Source organism: Delphinapterus leucas, chromosome 8, assembly GCF_059928025.1.
Source record: "Delphinapterus leucas isolate spDelLeu-1000000601 "Yukka" chromosome 8, BTC_Dleu_Yukka2, whole genome shotgun sequence".
Lineage (NCBI taxonomy): Eukaryota > Metazoa > Chordata > Mammalia > Artiodactyla > Monodontidae > Delphinapterus > Delphinapterus leucas.
In genome coordinates this window covers 26374072-26401662 of record NC_143136.1, presented here as the reverse complement: position 1 = coordinate 26401662, position 27591 = coordinate 26374072, and the positions used below count along the sequence as shown (strand labels likewise).

Genomic DNA, 27591 nt, shown 5'->3' with positions numbered 1-27591 from the left:
TCTAATAGTTATTATTAACCTCTTTGCAATATAAAAATGAAATTCATGCAATATTAAAATGTTTTGAAATTTCTGAACAAGAATGTCTTCTAGGAAGACAAAATTGCAAATTGTTATTTTTCTTGGTTGATAAGAAAATGTAGTTCAGTGTCATACTACTTGGACTAAAATAACAAGTTTTAATATTCTGCTAATCAGATTAACCCAATCTGAAATAACTTTGATATGTCCATCAGAAATAATGTAATCATATTGAACAAAACCATGAAATTATAAAGAGTAATTTGGTTGCACAAATTCGGGTTTCTGGAAGGACCTCCATGACAGTTTGACAGATAGTTTCTCTGTATGCTGGGGTTGGACATTATACTTATTCATACCATGACAAGCTCTGATTTTCTGGGAAGTGTAGTTACTTTGATTTGAAGGTTTTGATTATGATTGAAGTGGTCCTGAATGAGCCCAAATGGAATTTAGATTTTTATGGGAAGGAGTGACGACATGTTGTAGTAGTTGGTAGTCAGACAGGTGTTTATTGGCATGAGTTGACTGCCAGAGCCACTATTGCTTTAGGCTGAAGGATAATAGTAATGATCTTAATGAAGGTGAACATATTTTGAGCACTTACTCTGTATCCTGTGATATGCTAACATCTAAATTATATGACAATTTTAATGTTCACTGCATCCTTAATTTACAGATGTGAAGAGAGGTAAAGTGACTGCCCAAGTTCATACAGAGGTGAAAGGAGGAGGTAGAAAGAAGCAGTAGGTCTGGGAAGGAGATGGAGCTGCAAGGGAGAGTCAACGAGAGCAAGGGGAAGATCAAAGAAGTTGAGAGAGGAGGTCAGGAGTGGACAAGCAGATGAAGGAAGAGTTGGGTGTTGTCTGAATACTTATTTGGTCACATGAACTGATTTTGGGGTCCAGGTGAAGATGTTAATGAAAATGTGAATTATGATCAGAAGCTGTGGGAGCTTTCAGTGGACCCAGGGGATAAAGAATTCTGTCAGGTGAGCAGCCAGTGTGCATGGACTCATTTATGAATACAAAGGAGATGCACTCTGAGGGGCCAGTAACAGGGGAGAGTCAGGGATCCATGTTTATTGATCTGGATCCCAACACAGAAGTGAAATCTGCTTATAAACGTGAAATGACTTCTTTAGAGCCTGGGGACTTTGAGGTTATGTGATGACAGAATGTCAGGTTCGATTTTTCGTGGCAGAGCCATCTATCATTTTCTGCTGTGGTTATTTATCCATTGCTGTATAACAAACTACCCCAAAACTCAGTGGCTTAAAACAACTTTTTATTATATCTTACACTTACGTAGGTTAGGTATTTGGGCCAAACTTGGCTGTATGATTCATCTGCTTTTGTGACATTGGTGGGGTCATTTTGTACACTCAGCTGGTAGTTGGGTTTGTTTTGAAGGTCGAAGATGACTTCCCTTACATATAGTGCCTTGGAAAGAATGAATGGAAGCATGGCTCCAGCTGAGACTGTCGACGAGAGTGCCTACATTTGGCATCTCCAACATGGTGATCTCAGGGAAGTTGAACTTCTTACATGGCAGCTGGTTTCCCCCCAGAGTAAGCATTTGAAAGACCTGAGTGGAAGCTGCAAGTCTTATGACCTATCCTTGGAAGTCTCAGAATATCACTTTCTCCGCATTGAAATTGGTTAAATACACCAATAAAACCAGGTCAGATTCAAGGGGACAGAGAAATGAAACTCCACCTATCATGGGAGAAGTAGCAAAGAATTTATAGCTGTATTTAATTAATCACACATCCCTAACTCCAATTAGATAACTTGCAAATAATTTCAATTGATTCAAGAGTCTGAAGACTTCTGTGCATCGTCACCATCATGCCTGTAAACGCCATTCACAGTGCAAACCTCATCAGCAGTGTATGAACAGCATTATCTTATTTGAAGACATACCTGCCTCTCCCACGGCACAAAGTAATATTTTGCTGTTGAAGCCTAGGTGGTACTTTAAAGTCAACCGAGGTCAAGATCTGTAATAATAGTAATTCTGACTGACTCAAAAGGAAAACAGAGAATAATTGCCAGAAAGATCTATTTGGATGAGGCTTAGAAAAGAGATAGGCAGGAAGTTCTGAAGCAGCTGTGTAACTACAGCTAGGAGCAGACTTGTCATCCTGGCAAGATGATGGACATGATCATCCTTTGGACATGATCTACCAAAAAGACACCTACATATAGTATACACACATATGAGATTTTATGGTATTGTGATATCACAGTGCTCACAACAGTAAGCATGTGATAGGTTTTAGAGAAAAGAGTGTACATGTATGTGTGCATACTTTTGTACCCTTTAGCCAAGCAAGAGTACTGGAGTATCACAATTAAAATCTGGATTTCTTGGGCTTAAAGTATGTCTTCACCGCTAACTGGCTGTATAACTTTGGGCAAGCTGCCTAAACTCCTTGTGCTTCAGTTTCTACATTACTAAAGAGGGGGCAGTAATAGTACCTAGTTTATAGAATTGTAGTTCAGGTAAATAAGATAATCCATGTAGACTGCTATAGAAAATTACCTGGTACACTTAATAAAAGTACATTTATTAAGCAAAAGTTTAATAAATGTTAGTTCTTATAATTACTTTTTAAGAATGAACAGCTGATTTCTGGGGTCAGCTTAACCTTTTGTGGATAGAAGGGTCATTAAATCCATAATGTGCTTGTTAGTACACTTTCAAGGGATGACCTCACTCATTTACAACAGTCAACTCACAACAGGATCTGACCAAATCAGAATGAATTTTGAAATGTTTTGTCATGTTCGTGCTCTCAAGCACAGAGGTACCTAAAAATCAATGAAAAGACAGATATACGGCTGTTCAGAGATGAGAGGGAAATACTTCTCTTAATAGATAATGAAGAGAGAAAGTCTCTAAGGTGCAGAAAATGACAATTATATAAAGACACATCCAGGAAGTTAGTTCCTAACTAATGTTTCCCAAAATACAGGAATTAAGCTGGAGTTAATGGGTGTGTTTGATCTACCACTAAAAGCAATGTTATATCAAAGCTACTTAACTAAAAATAAAACGATATTTAAAAAATTAACTGTTGCTTCTGGGTCATCGCAGGGCACCGAGCTGATCTCACTGTGCTACACTGTTGCTTTCTACTATATTTTAGCAGCATTAGGATGCAGGGTGAAATGGAGTGTATGTGGTAATATAGGACAAATATTTCACAGAGTGTAGCTTATTGATAATCACCACAAGATCCTGTGTGATTTACATGCCTCTTAAAAATATATAGGAGAGAGACGAGGGGAAGATGGCGGAAGAGTAAGACGCGGAGATCACCTTCCTCCCCACAGATACACCAGAAATACATCTACACGTGGAACAACTCCTACAGAACACCTACTGAACGCTGGCAGAAGACCTCAGACCTCCCAAAAGGCAAGAAACTCCCCCACGTACCTGGGTAGGGCAAAAGAAAAAAGAATAAACAGAGACAAAAGGATAGTGACGGGCCCTGCACCAGTGGGAGGGAGCTGTGAAGGAAGCAAGGTTTCCACACACTAGGAAGCCCCTTCGTGGGCGGAGACTGCATGTGGCGGAGGGGGGATGCTTCGGGGCCGCGGAGGAGATTGCAGCCACAGGGGTGCGGAGGGCAAAGCGGGGAGATTCCCGCAGAGAGGATCGGTGCCGACCAGCACTCACCAGCCCGAGGCTTGTCTGCTCACCCGCCAGGGCGTGAGGGGCTGGGAGCTGAGGCTCGGGCTTCGGTCAGAGCGCAGGGAGAGGACTGGGGTTGGCGGCGCGAACACAGCCTGCAGGGGGTTAGTGCACCACAGCTAGCTGGGAGGGAGTCTGGGGAAAAGTCTGGAGCTGCCGAAGAGGCAAGAGACTTTTTCTTCCCTCTTTGTTTCCTGGTGCGCGAGGAAAGGGGATTAACAGCACTGCTTAAAGGAGCTCCAGAGACGGGCGCGAGCCGTGGCTAACAGCGCGGACCCCAGAGACGGGCATGAGACGCTAAGGCCGCTGCTGCCGCCACCAAGAAGCCTGTGTGCGAGCACAGGCCACTATCCACACCCCCTTTCCGGGAGCCTGTGCAGCCCGCCACAGCCAGGACCCCGGGATCCAGGGACAACTCCCCAGGGAGAATGCACGGCGCACCTCAGGCTGCTGCAATGTCACGCCGGCATCTGCCGCCACAGGCTCGCCCCTCATCTGCACCCCTCCCTACCCCCGGCCTGAGTGAGCCAGAGTCCCCGAATCAGCTGCTCCTTTAACCCCGTCCTGTCTGAGCGAAGAACAGACGCCCTCCGGCGACCTACACACAGAGGCGGGGCCAAATCCAAAGCTGAGCCCCGGGAGCTGTGAGAACAAAGAAGAGAAAGGGAAATCTCTCCCAGCAGCCTCACAAGCAGCGGATTAAAGCTTCACAATCAACTTGATGTACCCTGCATCTGTGGAATACATGAATAGACAATGAGTCATCCCAAATTGAGGAGGTGGACTTTGAGAGCAAGATTTATGGTTTTTTCCCCTTTTCCTCTTTTTCTGAGTGTGTATGTGTATGCTTCTGTGTGAGATTTTGTCTGTATAACTTTGCTTCCACCATTTGTCCTAGGGTTCTATCCGTCCATTTATTTTTTCTTTAAAAAAATGTTTTTTTCTTAATAATTATTTTTTATTTTAATAACTTTATTTTATTTTATCTTACTTTATTTTACTTTATCTTCTTTCTTTCTTTCCTTCCCTCCTTCCTTCCTCCCTCCCTCCCTCCCTCCTTTCTTTCTTTCTCTCTCTCTCTCTTTCTTTCTTTTTTTCTTTCTCTTTTTCTCCCTTTTATTCTGAACCATATGGATGAAAGGCTCTTGGTGCTGCAGCCAGGAATCAGTGCTATGCCTCTGAGGTGGGAGAGCCAACTTCAGGAAACTGGTCCATAAGAAACCTCCCAGCTCCACATAATATCAAATGGCGAAAATCTCCCAGAGATCTCCATCTCAACACCAGCACCCAGCTTCACTCAAAGACCAGCACTGTCTACAGTGCCGGACACCCTATGCCAAACAACTAGCAAGACAGGAACACAGCCCCACCCATTAGCAAAGAGGCTGCCTAAAATCATAATAAGTCCACAGGCGCCCCAAAACACACCACTAGACATGGACCTGCCCACCAGAAAGACAAGATCCAGCCTCATCCACCAGAAAATAGTGACTAGTCCCCTCCACCAGGAAGCCTACACAACCAACTGAACCAACTTTAGCCACTGGGGACAGACACCAAAAACAACGGGAACTACGAACCTGCAGCCTGCAAAAAGGAGACCCCAAACACAGTAAGATAAGCAAAATGAGAAGACAGAAAAACACACAGCAGATGAAGGAGCAAGATAAAAACCCACCAGACCTAACAAATGAAGAGGAAATAGGCAGTCTACCTGGAAAAGAACTCAGAATAATGATAGTAAAGATGATCCAAAATCTTGGAAATAGAATAGACAAAATGCAAGAAACATTTAACAAGGACCTAGAAGAACTAAAGATGAAACAAGCAACGATGAACAACACAATAAATGAAATTAAAAATACTCTAGATGGGATCAATAGCAGAATAACTGAGGCAGAAGAATGGATAAATGACCTGGAAGACAAAATAGTGGAAATAACTACTGCAGAGCAGAATAAAGAAAAAAGAATGAAAAGAACTGAGGACAGTCTCAGAGACCTCTGGGCCAACATTAAACGCACCAACATTCGAATTATAGGGGTTCCAGAAGAAGAAGAGAAAAAGAAAGGGACTGAGAAAATATTTGAAGAGATCAGAGTTGCAAACTTCCCTAATATGGGAAAGGAAATAGTTAATCAAGTCCAGGAAGCACAAAGAGTCCCCTACAGGATAAATCCAAGAGAAATACGCCAAGACACATATTAATCAAACCGTCAAAAATTAAATACAAAGAAAACATATTAAAAGCAGCAAGAGAAAAACAAAAATAACACACAAGGGAATCCCCATAAGGTTAACAGCTGATCTTTCAGCAGAAACTCTGCAAGCCAGAAGCGAGTGGCAGGACATATTTAAAGTGATGAAGGAGAAAAACCTGCAACCAAGATTACTCTACCCAGCAAGGATCTCATTCAGATTTGATGGAGAAATTAAAAACTTTAAAGAAAAGCAAAGGCTGAGAGAGTTCAGCACCACCAAACCAGCTTTACAACAAATGCTAAATGAACTTCTCTAGGCAAGAAACACAAGAGAAGGAAAAGACCCACAATAATGAACCCAAAACAATTAAGAAAATGAGAATAGGAACATACATATCAATGATTACCTTAAATGTAAATGGACTAAATGCTCCCACCAAAAGACACAGACTGGCTGAATGGATACAAAAACAAGACCCATATATATGCTGTCTACAAGAGACCCACTTCAGACCTAGAGACACATACAGACTGAAAGTGAGGGGATGGAAAAAGATATTCCATGCAAATGGAAACCAAAAGAAAGCTGGAGTAGCAATTCTCATATCAGAAAAATGACTTTAAAATAAAGACTATTAGAAGAGACAAAGAAGGACACTACATAATGATCAAGGGATCGATCCAAGAAGAAGATATAACAATTGTAAATATTTATGCATCCAACATAGGAGCACCTCAATACATAAGGCAAATACTAACAGCCATAAAAGGGGAAATCGACAGTAACACATTCATAGTAGGGGACTTTAACACCCCACTTTCACCAATGGACAGATCATCCAAAATGAAAATAAATAAGGAAACACAAGCTTTAAATGATACATTAAACAAGATGGACTTAATTGATATTTATAGGACATTCCATCCAAAAACAACAGAATACACATTTTTCTCAAGTGCTCCTGGAACATTCTCCAGGATAGATCATATCTTGGGTCACAAATCATGCCTTGGTAAATTTAAGAAAATTGAAATTTTATCAAGTATCTTTTCTGACCACAACACTATGAGACGAGATGTCAATTACAGGAAAAGATCTGTAAAAAATAGAAACACATGGAGGCTAAACAATATTTAATAATGAAGTGATCACTGAAGAAATCAAAGAGGAAATCAAATAATACCTAGAAACAAATGGCAATGGAGACACGACGACCCAAAACCTATGGGATGCAGCAAAAGCACTTCTACGAGGGAAGTTTATAGAAATACAGTCCTACCTTAAGAAACAAGAAACATCTCGAATAAACAACCTAACCTTGCACCTAAAGCAATTAGACAAAGAAGAACACAAAAACCCCAAAGTTAGCAGAAGGAAAGAAATCATAAAGATCAGATCAGAAATAAATGAAAAAGAAATGAAGGAAATGATAGCAAAGATCAATAGAACTAAAAGCTGATTCTTTGAGAAGATAAACAAAATTAATAAACCATTAGCCAGACTCATCAAGAAAAAAAGGGAGAAGACTCAAATCAATAGAATTCGAAATGAAAAAGGGGAAGTAAAAACTGACACTGCAGAAATACAAAAGATCATGAGAGATTACTACAAGCAACACAATGCCAATAAAATAGACAACCTGGAAGAAATGGACAAGTTCTTAGAAATGCGCAACCTGCCAAGACTGAATCAGGAAGAAATAGAAAATACGAACAGACCAATCACAAGCACTGAAATTGAAACTGTGATTAAAAATCTTCCAACAAACAAAAGCCCAGGACCAGATGGCTTCACAGGAGAATTCTATCAAACATTTAGAGAAGAGCTAATATCTATCCTTCTCAAACTCTTCCAAAATATATCAGAGGGAGGAACACTCCCAAACTCATTCTACGAGAGCACCATCATCATGATACCAAAACCAGACAAGGATGTCACAAAGAAAGAAAACTACAGGCCAATATCACTGATGAACATAGATGCAAAAATCCTCAACGAAATACTAGCAAACAGAGTCCAACGGCACATTAATAGGATCATACACCATGATCAAGTGGGATTTATTCCAGGAATGCAAGGATTCTTCAATATATGCAAATCAATCAACGTGATACACCATATTAAAAAACTGAAGGAGAAAAACCATATGATCATCTCAATAGATGCAGAAAAACTTTCGACAAAATTCAACACCCATTTATGATAAAAACCCTCCAGAAAGTAGGCATAGAGGGAACTTCCCTCAACATAATAAAGGCCATATATGACAAACCCACAGCCAACATCGTCCTCAATGGTGAAAAACTGAAAGCATTTCCACTAAGATCAGGAACAAGACAAGGTTGCCCACTCTCACCACTCTTATTCAACATAGTTTTGGAAGTTTTAGCCACAGCAATCAGAGAAGAAAAGGAAATAAAAGGAATCCAAATCAGGAAAGAAGTAAAGCTGTCACTGTTTGCAGATGACATGATACTATACATAGAGAATCCTAAAAATGCTACCAGAAAACTACTAGAGCTGATCAATGAATTTGGTAAAGTAGCAGGATACAAAATTAATGCACAGAAATCTCTTGCATTCCTATACACTAATGATAAAAAATCTGAAAGTGAAATCAAGAAAACACTCCCATTTACCATTGCAACAAGAAGAATAAAATACCTAGGAATAAACCTACCTAAGGAGACAAAAGACCTGTATGCAGAAAATTATAAGACACTGATGAAAGAAATTAAAGATGATACAAATAGATGGAGAGATATACCATGTTCTTGGATTCGAAGGATCAACATTGTGAAAATGACTATACTACACAAAGCAATCTACAGATTCAATGCAATCCCTGTCAAACTACCACTGGCATTTTTCACAGAACTAGAACAAAAAATTTCGCAATTTGTATGGAAACACAAAAGACCCCGAATAGCCAAAGCAATCTTGAGAATGAAAAACGGAGCTGGAGGAATCAGGCTCCCTGACTTCAGATTATACTACAAAGCTACAGTAATCAAGACAGTATGGTACTGGCACAAAAACAGAAAGATAGATCAATGGAACAGGATAGAAAACCCAGAGATAAACCCACGCACATATGGTCACCTTATCTTTGATAAAGGAGGCAGGAATATACAGTGGAGAATGGACAGCCTCTTCATAAGTGGTGCTGGGAAAACTGGACAGGTACATATAAAAGTATGAGATTAGATCACTCCCTAACACCATACACAAAAATAAGCTCAAAATGGATTAAAGACCTAAATATAAGGCCAGAAACTATCAAACTCTTAGAGGAAAGCATAGGCAGAACACTCTATGACATAAATCAGAGCAAGATCCTTTTTGACCCACCTCCTAGAGAAATGGAAATAAAAACAAAAATAAACAAATGGAACCTAATGAAACTTCAAAGCTTTTGCAGAGCAAAGGAAACCATAAACAAGACCAAAAGACAATACTCAGAATGGGAGAAAATATTTGCAAATGAAGCAACTGACAAAGGGTTAATCTCCAAAATTTACAAGCAGCTCAGGCAGCTCAATAACAAAAAAACAAACAACCCAATCCAAAAATGGGCAGAAGACCTAAATAAACATTTCTCCAAAGAAGATATACAGATTGCCAACAAACACATGAAAGAATGCTCAAAATCTTAATCATTAGAGAAATGCAAATCAAAACTACAATGAGATATCATCTCACACCAGTCAGAATGGCCATCATCAAAAAATCTAGAAACAATAAATGCTGGAGAGGGTGTGGAGAAAAGGGAACACTCTTACACTGCTGGTGGGAATGTGAATTGGTTCAGCCACTATGGAGAACAATATGGAGGTTCCTTAAAAAACTACAAATAGAACTACCATATGACCCAGCAATTCCACTACTGGGAATATACCCTGAGAAAACCATAATTCAAAAAGAGTCATATACCAAAATGTTCATTGCAGCTCTATTTACAATAGCCCAGAGATGGAAACAACCTAAGTGTCCATCATTGGATGAATGGATAAAGAAGATGTGGCACATATATACAATGGAATATTACTCAGCCATAAAAAGAAATGAAATTGAACTATTTGTAATGAGGTGGATGGACCTAGAGTCTGTCATACAGAGTGAAGTAAGTCAGAAACAGAAAGACAAATACCGTATGCTAACACATATATATGGAATTAAAAAAAAAATGTCATGAAGAACCTAGGGGTAAGACAGGAATAAAGACAGAGACCAACTAGAGAATGGACTTGAGGATATGGCGAGAGGGAAGGGGAAGCTGTGACAAAGTGAGAGAGTGGCATGGACATATATACACTACCAAACGAAAAATAGATAGCTAGTGGGAAGCGTCCTCATAGCACGGGGAGATCAGCTCGGTGCTTTGTGACCACCTAGAGGGGTGGGATAGGGAGGGTGGCAGGGAGGGAGATGCCAGAGGGAAGAGATATGGGAACATATGTATATGTATAACTGATTCACTTTGTTATAAAACAGGAATAACACACCATTGTAAAGCAATTATACTCCAATAAAGATTTTTAAAAAATTAACTGTTGGAAAAATAGCCTCAAAAATTTAACTCACTAGCTACAATCAAGAAAAAGCTTAACACCAATTGGTGGGTCCTTAGCTTTTAAGAATATATAGTTAAGTTTTATTACCTTATAAGTGATTTGGATTAATTATGTCCATAATAGGCTGATGTTCATTCTCCACTTTAAGGGAGGAGATGGCAGTTTCATAGAACCCAGTCATTTATTGCAATCCTCAGCATTTCGTTTCCTGCCAAGGCAAATCTGCTACAAAGCCCCCGTTCCTCTTAGGAATTACTGAAAAGTGACAGGTGTTGATTTGCTGGTATCTTTCTCAACACATCCAAATGAGCTAAAGAAAATGACTTTTCTACCCATTTAGGCAGAAAAATAAACGGGGGCACCAGCTAATGAGGGGGGGATGTAGAGTTAGCTGGACTCGAAGCATTCCAAGCTGTTGGCAGCTGGAATCAAAAGAGGAATCCTGCAGACAGTTGTTCATGTTTATTGCTGAATGTGAAATTAGAAAGATGCTTCATCTTCCCCACAGGTGCAAGAACATACAGTTATTAATTACAGCAAAACATATTTATTGACAACCCCAAGCATACAAAATCCCACACTCAGCAAATGGCTTCCAAAGTTCATCCAAAAAGCACTTTAGAATCAATACAAAAGCACTGCAGGGTTGACACCTCTGTGTCTAGTAAAATACTGTATCCTGAAAGCATGGCATAGACTGTCTCTTATTATTTATATAGTTGAACATCATCAATGCTTTCTTTGTTCTTGTAGGAAACCTATAGACAAAAAAAAAGTCCCCTAATTTCCCATTGTTTTGATTGGTAGGATTACAGAATATTAGAAAGATTGAACTGATTTTGTTTTTTTTTTAGAGGCTTTAAAAACAATTTTACCCCTTCATTGAGCCATGGGACTGATTTACTCATTTGCTCATTTACTAATTTAATAAATGTCTATTGAATACCTATTATGTGGCAAGTACTATTATAAGTGCTATGGAGAACATACGTAAATAGGTAAGGATTTAAAATCTTATAGAATCTATATTATGAAACAACTAGAACATACTATAAGAGAGTGTTTGATCAAATGCTGAATTGTAACCAATGGACCTGACTGTAACCAATGGACCTGACTGTAACCAACGGACCAGAGCCACCTTAATTCTGAGAAGGGTAAGCACTTGAGAAATTTACAGAGGAGGACATCCTGAGCGAGGCTGCCTACAGACACTGAATGGACACACATATTTTATATAGTTCTCTTTTTTTTTAAACTTGTCTCATTCTAAATAGAATTTGAGACAACTTACAGAAATGCATGCAGGACAACATGATAAAATAAATTAAAAAATAAAACAAAATAAAATAAAATAGAGATGGAAAAAAACGAAACCATGCAGTGATTCTAGGGCTGAGCTCAGGACTCCAAATATGCACCATAAATTTCAGTCTGGCTTTTGGAGATGGGTCTCAGATTTGGTCCTGTGTTTCTTGGCAGCAAGGGATAGAAACAAGATAGGGTACAAGAGATATATGATCCCAGATCAGAGCACACAAGTTGCTAGTTGCTCCTGTATATAAATATGTAAGATAAATAACTCCTATAAATCCTTTAGAGGAATACTGTAGGGTATAGTGGATTAAATCCTCGAACTTGTATATGATATAAACATTAGATTTTATGGCTGATTGTAGGTCATTACTCTCAATGTAGGTCATTAGTCTGATAATCTAGCTTTATTTATTCAGTTAGGAAATACTCAAAATACTGAGCATTTGCTATGTGCCGGACTCTGCACTCTGAGATGGATAAGGTCTCAGAGATGATGTACTGTTTGAAAATAGCCGATAAAACAAACAAATCACTAAACTCGTTTCAAATAGTGGTAAGTGTCATGAAAATTATACAACAGGATTATGTGATGGAGAATAACTAGGAGGATGAGGAAGCCTCTCTGAAGAACAATAATTGAAGCACATTTAAATGATGGGAAGGAAACAGTCATGACAAGATTAGGAAGAAAGTTTTTAGAGAACAACAATTTTTAGGTTTCAGAGAAAGAAACAGTTCTGGTGAGTTGGAGAGATAACAAGGAAACTGGTGTGGCTGGACTATAGTGAATGGGTGGAGATGGGATTAGAAGGCATAGTAACCTGTGGTAAGACATGTGGGTTTTATTCTAAGAGCAGTGGGAAACAGGTTATAGGATTTGGAATGTCTATAAAAATGGGTAATTGACATCCTCTTTGAGCTTTATTTCCTGTCAAACAATTAAAAAATATTGAACATTGGATGATTTGACCATATCTTCTCTGGCAAACCCTGGAAATCAGAAGAAATTCCCTTAAGGTCAGGACTGCGACTCACTTCTACTTGTTATCTGAATTTGGGTAGAATATATGACAAGCCATATGATCTCAAAGCATTTTTTACTGTCAAGTCTATTTCAACAAATGAATAAAGGGGCATTCAAGTTCCTCAAATTCTATGACTGATAACTATATAACATGGTCATAACCATTTTATTCTGAGAAAAAAGAAAAGCCAAAGCAGGTGTTCCCAGTTGTTCACAGTAGCCATAAAAATATCAATAAGGCAACAATAGAATGCTTAATATTAATCAAAGACAATTTCTGGTATATCTCCAAGATAAACTGGTTAGAAATATATACCCCTAGGTAACTAAATGAATTGACCTATGATATAAACTTCTTAACTACAAGCCAGTTAAACTTTGCTAGTCTGCCAATTGATTTTAAAGCTTTCAAGTAGGTGTTATTAAGCCATACTTCCTGTCAGTAATTAGGTGACAGAATCAGTTATCCACTGAGTCCACTCTTAGTTAATGACAATAAAGCACATGATCAGTATATACAGATACTCCCTCTCCCAAACTTTTGGTCTTTTCTTGAGGAGACCGATCTTTCTCACCAGTCAAGTCAGCCAGTGTAGACAGTTTGCTTTCTATAACCTGGGTCCTTGAGTCTTTTTGATAGAGAGGGTTGCCTTGGAAATAAGAGTTTGATAATTATTCTCAAGCTGTTGACAGCCTCATCAAGCCAGTTGAGAGGAAGATCAGGCTGGGCAACAATAGGATTTTAGATTATATCCCAGGAGCAATGGGAAAATGTTGATTTAAACAAAATACCATGATCAATTTACTTTTAGGATAAGTAGTTTGTGCACATGGTACATATGATGAAAAAGTATGTCATCCGGCCACAACCGTCCCCCAGGATAGTCATTTCTCTTCTCCAGAGCAGGGTAGACAAAAGCAATAACAGATCTGCAGAAGAAAGCAGACAATGACTACTTGACCCTTTTATGCTTTTAATTATTGTAACTTTGAAATATGATTTAATAAAAGACTTGTCTCTTCTTGTTATACTTCAACTATTATAATCTCCCAGCTAATTTTTTTTTTTTTTTGTGGTACGCGGGCCTCTCACTGTTATGGCCTCTCCCTTTGCGGGGCACAGGCTCCAGACGCGCAGGCTCAGCGGCCATGGCTCACGGGCCCAGCCGCTGCGCGGCACGTGGGATCCTCCCGGACCGGGGCACGAACCCGTGTCCCCTGCATTGGCAGGCGGACTCTCAACCACTGTGACACCAGGGAAGCCCCCAGCTAATTCTTGATGTTAGTTTTTCTATATAAAGTTTACCATATCTTGTTCTAAAAGTTTGCTTTAGTAACCTTGTTTTTGAAGTATAACATATATACAGAGAAGTGCGCATATCATACATATACAGATTAACAAATTTTCACAAAGTGAACATACGTATGTAATCGTCACCCAAACCAAGAGACAAAATATAACCAGCTCCCCAGATGTCACTTCCGGTCTACCTCCTCACAAGGGTAAACATTACCCTGCTACTAACACCATAGATTCATTATGCCTGTTTTTGACTTTACAGAAGCAGAATTGTATACATATATTCTTTTGTGTCTGGTTTCTTTGGCTAAAAATATGGTAATAATACTCATCCACATTGTTTTGTGTAGCTGTAGGTTGTTCATTCTCATTGTTAAATCATAGTCTGTGGTGTGAATATACTATTTCTTTTTTATCTATTCTACTATTAATGGGTGTTTGGATTGTTATTGAAATAGTCGTTTTATTGGCTATTCTGAATTATACTGCTGTGAACATCCTTGTCCATATCTTTTGGTGGATATGAGTTATGTTGGGCTTTTATCTGAAAGGAGAACTGCTGAGTCAGAGAGTGTGCATACATTGTCAGCTCCTGTAGATACTGTCAAGCAATTTTTCAAAGCTGTTGAAACTGTTACACTCCCGCCAACAGTAAATGTTTTATTCGCTCCACACCCTCATCAACACTTGTATGTTTTTAAATTTATTTATTTATTTTGTATTTTAGCTCTCCTGGTAGATGTGTGGTGATGTTGTAATATGGTTTAAATTTGCGTTTCAGTGATGACAAATGAAGCTGAACAGCTCTTCATGTTTGGTCCTTAGGACACCATTTATTGTAACTGCTTGTTCAAATCTTTTATCTATTCTCTATTGGGTCATCTTCCTTTGTCTTACTGATTTACAGGAGCACTTTATATATTCTACATTTGAGACTTTTGGTGACTATAGTTGAATGTATGTGTTTGTGTTGTATTACAAATTTCTCCCATTCTGTGGTTTGCTTTTTTCAGAATTTAATGAAATATTTTGATAAATCTTAAGTTCAAACTATTAAATTTAACAATGTTTTACTTTTTTTTAACACCTTTATTATTTTTGATCAGACATTTTGTACACCATTTCAGAATTTTTTTTTCTAACTAAATGTCATGATGGGTTTGCCTTAAATTTAGGCACTTTATATTTCTCTCTTTCACATTTACATTTACAATCCATTTAAAATTTATTTTTGCATAGAGTATGAAGTAGGAGGTAGGGTTTATTGCTTTCTCAGTCTTGCTCTTTGTAAAAACTGTCCTTTCTCCAGTGTACTGCTTGTCTTTTTTTATTTAATGAGGTCATCTTAAATTTATAAATTAATTCATTAAGCTTTGACATCCAAGAATAGGGATTGCTTTTCCATTTATCCTAGGCTTCTTTGGGTCTTTTCTAAACCTTGAAGTAACACCTTAAGGTTTTCTACATAAGGATCTTTTACTTTTCTTAAGCTTGTTCCTAGTTATGTTATTTTTTTTTCATGATCACCTCCATAAAGAACATGTTCTCTTCCATTACATCCTCTAATGGACTTTTATTTGTATATATTGAGGCTATTATTTTCACAGATTGATTTTGTATCCAGCCATCTTAACTGAAGTTTTTCATTATTTATAGTTATTTTCAGTTGCTTGAGTTTTCTAAGTTTTCATCTGCAAATAATTATTTTTCCTCTTTCTGTTCACTTTTCACTTTTTTTCACTCCTCTTTCTTCTAGTTATTTCTCCAAAAGAATTATAAATAATAATCGTGATAGCTGATGTATTTGTGTTTCTGATCTTAAGGAGATGCTTCTAGGCTTTTTCCATTAAGCATAATCATGTTAAGAAAAATATCAGTTACCTCTTATTGTATTTAGACTTTTTATTTCCATATTAATAAACAAAATTAGACTGTGGTGTTTGTTTCTGTTTTATCTTAGTCTGGTTTAATGTCTCTGATATACTAAGAACTTAAAAATTAAAGACATGATATCAATCCAATGTGAAGTTGTCCAGCACTGGCACCTTTTTGTGGAGGAGGGGTTGACTTTTGAACATCATTTAATCTAAAATAATTGTTCTGTTTAGGTTTTCTATCTCTTTTTGGGTTATTCTTGGAACTTTATACTTTTCTAGAAAAGTTATTCATTTAATTTAGGCTTAGAGTAAATTTGTTTAGAGTTAAGCAATATACCTCCATGTTTTAAAATTTATATGTGGTTGGATCCCCATTACTATTCTTTTGTGTATTTGTGCTTTCCCCCATCCTTTGTTTCTTCATTAGATTAACTAATAGTTAATGTGTTGTATCATTTTTTCTTCCTGTCATTCACAATTAACCTACCCAGATTTATTCATAGTTTTAAATGTTCCTTTTTTCCTGTCATTGATTTCTGCTATTCCCTTGACTAATTACTTCCTCCAATTTTCTTAGGTTATTTTGTTATATTTTGTTTGTAACATCATTTGCTGATTGATCTATTAATTTATTTTTATTCTTTCTCTATAATTAATATGTCTCCAATGCTAAGAATACTACTCTAAGCCACCATTTTATCTGAATCCCATAGGTTCTTATTGCAATTGTTTTAACTTTAGTTATTTCCTAACAAATCTGCAATTTGAGTCCTGATTTTTAAATCAAATAATTCTGTAATAAAAAAGCCCTACATTTCCAAGTATTTGGATTTTAACTGTTTTTGAGCTTTGTTATTAATTCCTAGACTTATTGCATCTTGAAAAAAAATCACATTGTTTGCTATATTTGTACTTTTTAAATTTAATGGACTGTTTTTTGTGTCTTTACATATGGTGACTATAATTGAATTTCCAAGAGTATATACAAACAAGGTATGTATAGTGCCTGATTTTTTTTATATTTTTCACTTGATATATCATGGCTAGAGATAGGCAAATTTATTTTTGTGTATTTCACTTATTGTCCTTATGGATTTTATGCTTTGAATTTTAATGCTCTATTTATTACAAAAATATTCAGGGTGGGATGATCTTTATTACATATTGTATATCATATTTTGTATATGGCATATTGTATTGATATGGCATATTATCATTAAAAATGCCCTACCTTATTTTATTACTTTTGTCTTTGTATTCAGCTTGGTTAGCTATTATGATTATGGCCAAATTTTGATTTTCTTATTTTTATTTATTTACTGATTTTAAATTTGCATGTGCCAGGTAAGTCTTTGTTCGTAATTTTGTTTTCAGTCTTCAAAGTCACATTTATTTAAATGCATATGCATTTATTTTATGTAGCCAACAGTTAGGTTTGGTTTTTATGTGTCCACTCCTGTTTTTGTTGTTGTTGTTGTTTTGGGTTTTTTTATTTTTTGGTTTTTTTGGTAAGTCAGCCTTTTCTTTCAGAACACTTTTAGAGTTACAGAAAAATAGCAAAGGTTGTACAGGAATTTGACATATAACTTATACTCAGTTTCCCCTATTATTATCGTCTTATATTAGTATGGTATATTTCATTAATGAACCAATAGTGACATATTATTATCAACTAAAGTCCATACTTTATGCAGTTCCTTAGTTTTTACCTAATATTCTTTTCCTGTTCCAGGATCCTGTTGACCTAAAACAAATAAACTGCCAGCTATTCCTCCTGCAACGAAGGGTTTATTTAGAATCAGCAGAGGATTGTAATACAGGGTCTGCAACCACGGCAAGCCACACACAAGTCCAAGCACAACAAAGGAAGAACTCTTTTATGAAGAAGAAAAGGAAATTTACAGGGCTATAGTAAGTAAAGAATCCATGGCTTTTCATTAGCTGAGTGTTGCCGGGAAAGAAGAGGAGTATTTCTTCCTGTTGTTGAACTCTGCTGTCACAGAGCTTGAGCGCTCCCCCTTCTGGTCTCTCAACTCTGTTTAATTGAGGCTTCTGTTTATTTTTTACAGTCCCATCCAGGATACCACATTACATTTACTTTGTCTCCTTAGGTTTTTCTTGGCTGTGAGATTTTCCCAGACTTCCCTTGTTTTTGATGAACTTGACAGTTTTGAGGAGCACTTGTCAAATACTGAAAGTTGTTCAGTTGGGATTTATCTGAAATTTTCCTCATGATTAGAGTGAAGTTATATGTTTTGGGGAAAAGATACTACAGAGGTGAAGTGTCATTTTCATTACATCGTATGATGGGTACGTACTATCAGTATTAGGTATGACTGTTGATGTTAATATTGGTTCCCCGACTGAGGTAATGCTTGTCAGTCTTCTCCATTGTAAAATTACTCTTCATTTCCCCCATTCTATGCTGTACTTTTTGGAAGAAAGTCACTATGTGCAGCCCATATTTAAGGAGTGGGGAGTTATACCCCATTGCTTTGAGAGCAGAATATTTATATAAACTATTTGCTATTCTTCTGCAATGAGTTGTCTCTTCTCCAGAATTTATGAATGTAGTTAATCACTTATTTACATAAATATGGGTTCAGGTCTTTTCATGGTTTCACACTGTTTTGGGTTAAGTTGTGTCTCCTGAAAATCTATATGTTGAAGTCTTAACCTCTAGTACCTCAGAATGTGACTCTAATTGGAGATAGGGCCTTTAAAGAGGTGGTTAACTTAAAATAAGGCATTTGTCGTAGGTTCTAATCCAATCTGACTGATATTCTTATAAGAAGAGGAAATTTGGAGAAACAGAGTGGTACCAGGGATGTGAGGACATAGGAAGAAAGTGGCCATCTGCAAGCCAGGGAGAGAGGCCTTAGGAGAAACCAGATCTGCTGACACCTTGATCTTGGACTTCTAGCCTCCAGAACTGGGAGAAAATAAACTTCTGTTGTTTAAGCGACCTAGTCTGTGGTATTTTTTTATATGATCCAAGCAACCTAATACAGATACTTCATTTCATTTATTGCTGAATATCCATTTTATGGGCATACCACAGCTTGTTTATTCATTGGCCTATTGAAAGACATCTTGGTTGCTTCGAGTCTTTAGTGATTATAAACATTTGGTGCTATAAACATTCACATGCAGATTTTTCTGTAGATATAGAATTTTAAATCAGTTGTGTTTCCTCTGCTTCATCCCTGATAGTTTTCCTTGTTCTTAAATCTGTTTTGTTTGAAATTAATATACTGCTTCAGCTTCTTAAACAGTTAGTATTATCATGAGCTATCTTTATTTTTAACCTAAGTCTTTATATTTAAAGTGGGTTTCTTGCAGACAACATATATTTCAGTTTTGTTTTTATAGCCATTCTGAAAATCTCTGTCATTTCATTGGTATATTTAGATCATTTATATTTAAAATGATTACTTTACTAGCTTTGTCTTTTAACCTTTATACTTGCTTTATAAGTGATTGATCTACTACCTTTACTATATATTTGCCTTTCCAGTGAGGCTTTTTCTTTCTTATGTTTTCTTATTATTAATTAGTGCCTTTTCTTTTTAGCTTAGAGAAATCCTTTAAACTTTTCTTGTAAGGATGGTTTATTGGTGATGAACTCTTTTAGCTTTTGCTTATCTGGAAACCTCATAATCTCTTTCAATTCTGAATGACAACCTTGCTGGGTAGAGAATTCTTTGTTGGAAATTTTTTCCTTTCAGCACCTTGGATATATCATGTTACACTTTCTGATCTGTAAAGTTTCTGCTGAAAAATCTGGTGATTGTCTTATGGGGTTTCCCTCGTACATAATAGTTTTTTTTTTTTTTGCTGCTTTTATAATTCTCTCTTTACCCCTAACTTTTACCATTTTAATTATAATGTGTCTTGTTGTGTTTCTCTTTACGTTCATCTTTTGGAACTCTCTGGGCTTTCTGAGCCTGGATGTCTGTTTCCGTCTCCAGATTAGGGAAGTTTTCAGCCATTATTTCCTCAAATAATTTTTCTGTCCCTTTCTCTCTCTCTTGTCCTTCTGGGAAGCTAATAATATGAATGTTATTCTGCTTGATATCGTCCCAGAGTTCCCGTACAGCATCTTCACTTTTAAAAATTCTTTTTACATTTTGTGGCTCTGTCTGGGTGATTTTCATTGCTCTGTCTTCTAGCTTGCTGATTTGTTCTTTTACTTCATCCAGTCTGCTGTTGAATTCCTAAAGTGTATTTTTCACTTCAGTTATAACTTCTGTTCTATATTTTATTATATTTTCTATCTCTATGTTGAAGCTCACTGTGTTCATCCATTCTTCACCTGAGTTCGGTGAGCAACTTTATGACCATTACTTTGAACTCTTTATCAAGTAGGCTGCTTATCTCCATTTCATTAAGATCTTTTTCTGGGGGGTTGTCTTGTTCTTTAGTTTAGTTTGGGATTTGTCTGTCTCCTCATTTTTCCTAACTCTCTATTTATATGTATTAGGTGAAACAGGCTACCTCTCTCAGTCCTGAAGGAGTGTCCTTATGTAGGATATTATCTGTGGGGCCTGGAAGTGAAGTCTCTCTTGGCCACCAGAGTCAGGCACTAAAGAGGTGTCCCTTGTATGGGCTGTGTGTACCTGCCAGCTATAGCGGGGCTGCAGCTTCTGTGTAGGGTGGGTGAGGCACAGAGTACTTGCCTGGCCTAGTTGTGGTGTGGCTGCTACATGGGGTGAATACGGGTTTGGGGCACTCACCCAGCTGGGTTGTGGCATGGGGTGGGCATATCACATGCACTGGTGCTAGCAGGTTAGAGAGAGGGCACCAAAAATGGCACTTACCAGTTCTGTCATGAGCTAGTTAGGATGAGATTACAAAAATGGCACCCACCAGTGCTTCCATCCCTGGCGAAAGTCCCAGCAGTTTCCTGCTTCTCCAGCAGCAGCTTTAAATCTACAAGTAGACTTCCTTTTCTTATGTTCTAGGCATTTTCAAACTGTTGCTTTTGTGCTGGATATCAGTGCAAATGGAAAAATTCATGAGCCCTTTAAGAGAGGAGTCTCCATTCCCTACAATGCTATGGTTCTCCTGGACTTAATCCACATTGATTTTCAAAACTGGATATTTTGGGTGCTTGTCTTCTGGTGCTGGATTCAAGGGTCAGGGTGCCTGATGTGGGGATCAGTTCCTTCACTCCTTGAGGGAAAGCTTTATATTTTTGGTGTATCTCTTGATTGTAGGTCACTGCTCCTGGGGTATCATCCAGGGTGAGACTGTATCTCTGTTTCTCCTACCTGTCTCCATGTGCCTCTTATCCTTTGTTGTAGACACACTGTTCATCTAGTTTTCAGGTCCTTTTCAGAGGAAAATCATTCCATATGTAGCTGTATATTTGTTGTGTCCATGGGAGCAGCTGAGTTCAAACCCAAAATATTTTATTTTATCTACATTTATCTCTTTTCTGAGTTCATGATCTAATGACCTATATCATTTTACTTCCCAGAATGAACAGTAAGAAGTTAGTATATATTTCTATCTTTTTAGCCCCTTCTGTCTATGAAATGATTTCCATGGATTACATCATTTTTCTTAGGTTATCTATTGTTTACCTCCTTTAAATAAACTTATACTACTTATATAATTTTCTGTTTCAGTAATATATTTTATATTCTGTATATGAAATTTGAGGGAATCAGTCTTACACACTTCTATCTCCTTCTTTTCCCAATTATCATTTCCATCATTTCCAGTTCTAAAATTCTTTTCCCCAAACCTCTTCTCTATAACTCCTACTGTGTTCTAGCTGGCTTGTTTTCTTTTCATTACTTCTCTGATGGATTTGATTTTTTGTGATTCTTTTTACTTCTTTCCTGAGCTCTGAAAGATTATGTTTCATCTCACTCTGTTGTTTCACTATGTTTTTTTCTGAGTTTTTGTAATTCTTCTTTGAGCTCTTTGATTACTTTACTTGGTTATATTGAATTTATGGCAATATGCTTGGCCTACATTTTTATCTGCTTGGTGGCAATATATTTTCTAGTTATTGTTTTTGGTCTGCCTTTTGCTTTTTCTGTTCCTTTCTTCTTAAAAAGTATTTTTAAATGACTTTGTCTGTGCTGTATCTTTTTAAAATTATTATAATTCACTTTTTATCACATTTGAGTCAGCTATTTGCACTAAGCCTATGTGGGAATGTGTGTGGGCAATAGTATAAGTGGCAGAGATTAATTTGTATATGAGTTGTTTAGGCTTTATTTGCCTTCCTGTTCCCATATAATCTATTGTCTTTTCAGTTGCCCAAAATGACTAGAATTAAGACTCTCCTTAGACTCACCTGCAGAATATTTTCTGTAAAGATGGCATGCCTGTGTCATCTCATTCTGTAGTACCAAATCTAATCTTGGGAAAGTCCAGTTCCCAGTCCATTTGTTTTGTTCCTATTGTTCTAAATAATGTACATCAGTCAGTATCTCAGCAGGCTGGGTAGAGGAGAATGAACTATCAAAGGGAACTGAGATGGCCAGTCACAGCAAAGTAGAAGGAAACCCTGGAGGATCTGTCGTCACAGAACTCAAGGAAGAAAGTATTTTAAAAAGGAGAGAGAGGCCAATTATGTGAAATGCTCTTAGGAAGTCCTGTAAAATGAAGAATTAAAACTTTCTTTGAGTCACAAAGATTATTTGCATTATTAAAATGTGTTTTCATTGGTGGTATAATAGAAGCCATACTGAAATGGGTGAAGAGTCAATAGAGAGTAGAGATACTAAAGGCAGAGAGCTCTTTACAAGAGTTAGGGGAGAAAAGAGACAGAAGAATAGGTTAGGAGAATGTAGGGTCCAGGGACACTTTATCTTTCTTAATTTTTAAGAGAATGATTAAAGCATGTTTAAATAGTAAAGGGTAGGGTCTAAGAGAGAGATAGCAGAGAGGCCAGGGAAGATAACCTCAGCCGTGGAGTTATAAGAAGGTGGCAGGTAAGGCCCTTTTTAGGAGGAGGGATATTTCCTCCATTTTCAAAGTAGAAAAAGAGGTGAATCCAGGTGTCTATGTGAGTAGGTCTGTGTATTTGGTGATGAGAGTTGTGAAAACTTCCTTATCATGTTTCTAATTTATTAGCAAAATCAGAGAGAGTGTCATCCATTGAAATTCCAGAGGATAGGGAAGGATCAAAATTTAAGGAGAAAGCAGAAGACTTGAAATGATTATTGTGGAGAGTAGGAAAGCTAGTCAGGCAGCCCTAAGGGCCTTGCTGGGTTGGGAAACCATAAATGTGCCCCACTGTGTTATTTTTCTCCAGCAATTTGGAACCATCTAAAAAAGAAACATTAAAGGTAATGACCCTGGCATCTCAAGCCTGGCCGAAAGAGTTTCTGTGTTGTCTCTCTCCAACATACTTTAATACTAGACCAAAGAGAAGCTAGTTTGACCTCTGTAGAACAAACTCCCTTTGTTGCTTAACTGAGGAAAATCATGTGGTAGATTCGCCATGTAAGGTATTTCTATTCTCTTAAATAAAAGCTCCCCTTGGAACAGTGATTGGTAAGGCCAACAGGTGGATTCTGAAGTAAGAAATCAAAACCTGCCTTTCATTGATTTTTCAGTCATTTGCCTCAATTCTCTACTTCAAGTTCAATTTGGAGTGCTTTTTACATACTAACATTGTGTCTAGCTGCATGATAGTCACGATAGATAAAGAAACATGAAGCATAGACTGTTCTTCAAGGAATTCATGATGTTCTGAGAGTTTACTTTTAAGAGACTATTTTCTTAACATTCACATCAAAACTTTGAAAATGTGTTAACTCTTCAAATATTAAATTTACATGTATAAATCTAAAACTAAATTATTTCTAGAGCAATACGTTTTAAAATATACTGTTTCTGTAACACATTTGACTTAGAAATTTCTGGCTTTGCTAGTATTCTGGTAACATTTCTCCTTTAAAAGAGTAACAAACTACATTTATAGAGTTGAAGACATTATTATATGGATATATTTTTTAAAATTAGAGACAGTTCAAATTTTCCCAAATTCTATTTTTTTAATCTATATCAGAATTTGAACTGCTTAATTTTCCCTTACTTCTCATACAATGCTGAGGAATGTCACAAATGTTAAAAAGAATTTAAAATAATGTTCTCATGAGGTGCTGGATTGTAAGCCACACTTGAGTGTGTTGAAAAGTGAGCAGGAAGTGGTGGAAGAAAAGATAGCAGACAATGATTTTCAGGGGGAAGAAAGTTAACTCCTTTATTGAATCTTAAGTACTGGTGTGCATGAAAACTTTTACTGTGTATATCTAAGCCCAAAATACAGAAAGTGAAATGAAACCTGTCATTTTTAGATGCTTTAGGTCACCTATTCAGAATTACTCAAAAAGAGAGATGCTATAAACCTTTTTCTGCAAGAATTGCTTTTGTAAAAAGCACGTGTGGGTGGCTTTCATTTAAGACTAAAATATTTTGAGATCAAAACTTCAACTAGATTGTAAAGCAATTATACCCCAATAAAGATGTTAAAAAAAAAAAAACTTCAACTAGAACCACTGTGAGTGATTTAAATACATACATTGAGACATAAAATGGCACTAATCACATATTTCAGGTGTCAAAATCCCTGGCAGAGTAGATTAGTGAAAAAAAGAAGTTATAAAAGAGCAAGAGAAAAAAATCTAAAAGGGAAAAAAAGATGGTTATAAATGCAACAGATTTCCTCTGAACATTCAAATGTTTTCACTAAACAAGTCAAGAAAGGATAATTTAAAATCTCTACAAGAGGATTTAGAAAGTCAAAATAGATGTGAAAAAGATCATACACGTGACAGCTAAAAGAGTGGGGAGAAATCCCTAATAATTTTTATCTAAGGTCTTTTAATCTCGTTGAATTTGAATGAGATTCTAACTTGGAGATGTTAAGAAATCTAAGATCAGACTGGTTTCTCCTATTGATATTCAGCTGGAAGTGTAAGTCATACATAATTTAAATAAAGAATAATAAATCCATTTGAAAGGGCTAGATCAAACTCATAGAGATATGTATTATTCTCCCAGAACTATACAGACTCCAAAGGCAAGAGGAAGACCCCAGAAGTCATGCAGTTCATTTTCCTGTTCTAAGAGAGCTCCAGAAAGACAACTTTGTTTCTTCTTACTAAATTTGCAGAGAGGGAGTTGGTATACTGCTCGTCCAAGTTCCCCCATTAAATTTTGGTTCAATGATTTATTCTCCATTGTCTCCAACATCTTATTTATTCAACAATTAGCAAAAACCTAGCATACGCATCAAGGCCTGTAAGAACCTTGCCTATGGGGAGGAAAAGAAGAAAAAGTGCAATCCGTATGTAAAGACCTATCTGCTGCCTGACAGATCCTCCCAGGGAAAACGCAAGACTGGACTCTAAAAGAACACGGTGGAGCCGACCTTTCAGGAGACCTTGAAGTACCAGGTGGAGCTTACCCAGCTGGCGACCCAGCAGCTGCGGGTGTCTGTGTGGCACCTGGGCACGCTCGCCCGGAGGGTGTTTCTTGGAGAAGTGATCATCCCTCTGGCCACGTGGGACTTTGAGGACCGCACGACCCAGTCTGCCCATTGGTATCCGCTCCAGGCCAAGGCAGAGAAAGACGAAGACAGTGTTCCCACGAATAACAGAGAACTTGTAGTCCGGGCCAAACTGGTCCTCCCTGCAGGGCCCAGAAAGCTCCAGGAGGCTCAAGAAGGGACAGGAGATCAGCCATCACATATCGGTCAGCTCTGTTTGGTAGTGCTGGGAGCCAAGAATTTACCTGTGCCCTCAGATGGTACCTTAAACTCATTTGTTAAGGGCTGTCTCACTCTGCCAGAACAGCAGAGGTTGAGACTGAAGTGCCCCGTCCTGAAGAAGCAAGCCTGTCCCCAGTGGAAGCACTCCTTCGTTTTCAAAGGGGTCACCCCTTCTCAGCTGAGGCAATCCACCCTAGAATTAACCGTTTGGGACCAGGCCACCTTCGGTGTGAACGACCGCTTGCTGGGAGGCTCCAGGCTTGGTTCCAAGGAAGAGCCAGCGGGCGGCGCAAACTCGTGCTCACAATCAAAGCTCCAATGGCAGAAAGTGCTTTCCAGCCCCAACCTGTGGACAGACATGACCCTCACCCTGCACTGACCGGAGTCTCCGGGCGCAGTGGGTTTTCAGGTGCCGGGACCTGATGGTCGGCTGCGGGGCTGGGCGTGCGGGCACGGGGGTGGAGGGTGGCGAAGGGCCCTGGGGGGTGTGAGCTCTCCCCGTCTACAGCCGTCCTGCTGCTGAGATGTTCTTCCACATTCCTCTATGAGTATTTAGACGGAACCATTATCGATGCTACGTTAGTTAGGTCTCAGGTTGGTTATCTGTGCTTTGAGAGATGTGGAAAATGACCCGATTTCAATAAATGTTCAACAGTTAAAAAAAAAAAAAGTCAGATACTGTAGTAATCCCTGAAGTAACAAAGGTAAATAAGAGGAGCTCTTTCCTTGGGAAACTGTCTGCTAAGTGGAATGAACTGGGTGCCCTGGAGGTATGGGGAAGGGACTATAAACCAGATGGAGGGACCTAAGCAGTGTATTTGAACTTAGTCTTGAAGGTGCAGTATAAATTAGCTAGAAGAAAGAGTGAAAGCAGAACATTTCTGGAAGAGAAAGGAACACATGCAAAGATAAGAGGGTGTGAAGAGTGTGATGGCTTCCAGAAGCTCCATATACAGTGGGTAAAGGCTACTGCAGGTAGGAGGTGAGGCTAGAGTAACACTTTCCAAAATATCTTTTCAGGAATATTAATGCTGCTAGAAGCACTGAAAAAAATTCTTTCCAGACTTAGTAGATAGAATCTGATGGGAGTTCCCAATAAAAATTGTGGGTTCTGGAGGCTGTAGGAAGGTTTGGTTGGGAGGGCAGGCAAGGTAGGGAGTACTGGAGGCAGAAAGCTTGGAGCAGTATTGGGATAAAAGTCCAGGAAAGGAAGAAAAAACACAGAGGAGCTTACATCTGGAGCAGTGTCTCAGAAACACGAGGCTGAGGGTGACGTCCGGAGCTTTAGTTTCTATCACTACTAGATGGAGGCACCATGGAGATATTATGCAAGAGTATATGATGCTTCAAGTCTGTGCTCCAGTCAGGCTTTGTCCACTGAGACTTTCTTGCAAAATATTCTATGTTTTGTCTCCTCAAGTGATGTGGTTACCTACCCACATGCCTGGCTTCCTTTATACCTTCTTTCTGAATTGGATGTCTATAGGTAGGTCACAAACTATAGAAAGTTTCCTCAAGGACATGTTGGAGTTTCAAGGACTCTTGTTTAGCTCTGTCAGCTCTTTACTCTCCTAATTTCTCTAGCACACCCTGTTCATAATCCAGTTCTTTATTCTCCTGCCAGCCCCTTGAGAATCCTGTAATTCTCAGGCTCACTTCAATTCAGGATGAGCGATGACAACTTTGCTTTCCCTTTTGACAACTCTTTGAAACTACAGTTTCATGCTGTGGTCATATCCTTGATGGCATCTAGATATAGTCTTTTAGGTTGAATGCTCTGGTAGGATGACCAGTTTGTCCTTGTTTGTCTGTGGCTGAGGGGTTTCTGGGAT

General features: G+C 38.0%; 1 pseudogene; it reads left to right on the top strand.

Annotated features, from left to right (window-relative positions):
• The first annotated feature begins 1871 nt into the window (after positions 1–1871).
• On the top strand, positions 1872–27591 carry LOC111172044 (synaptotagmin-like protein 3 pseudogene; annotated as a pseudogene).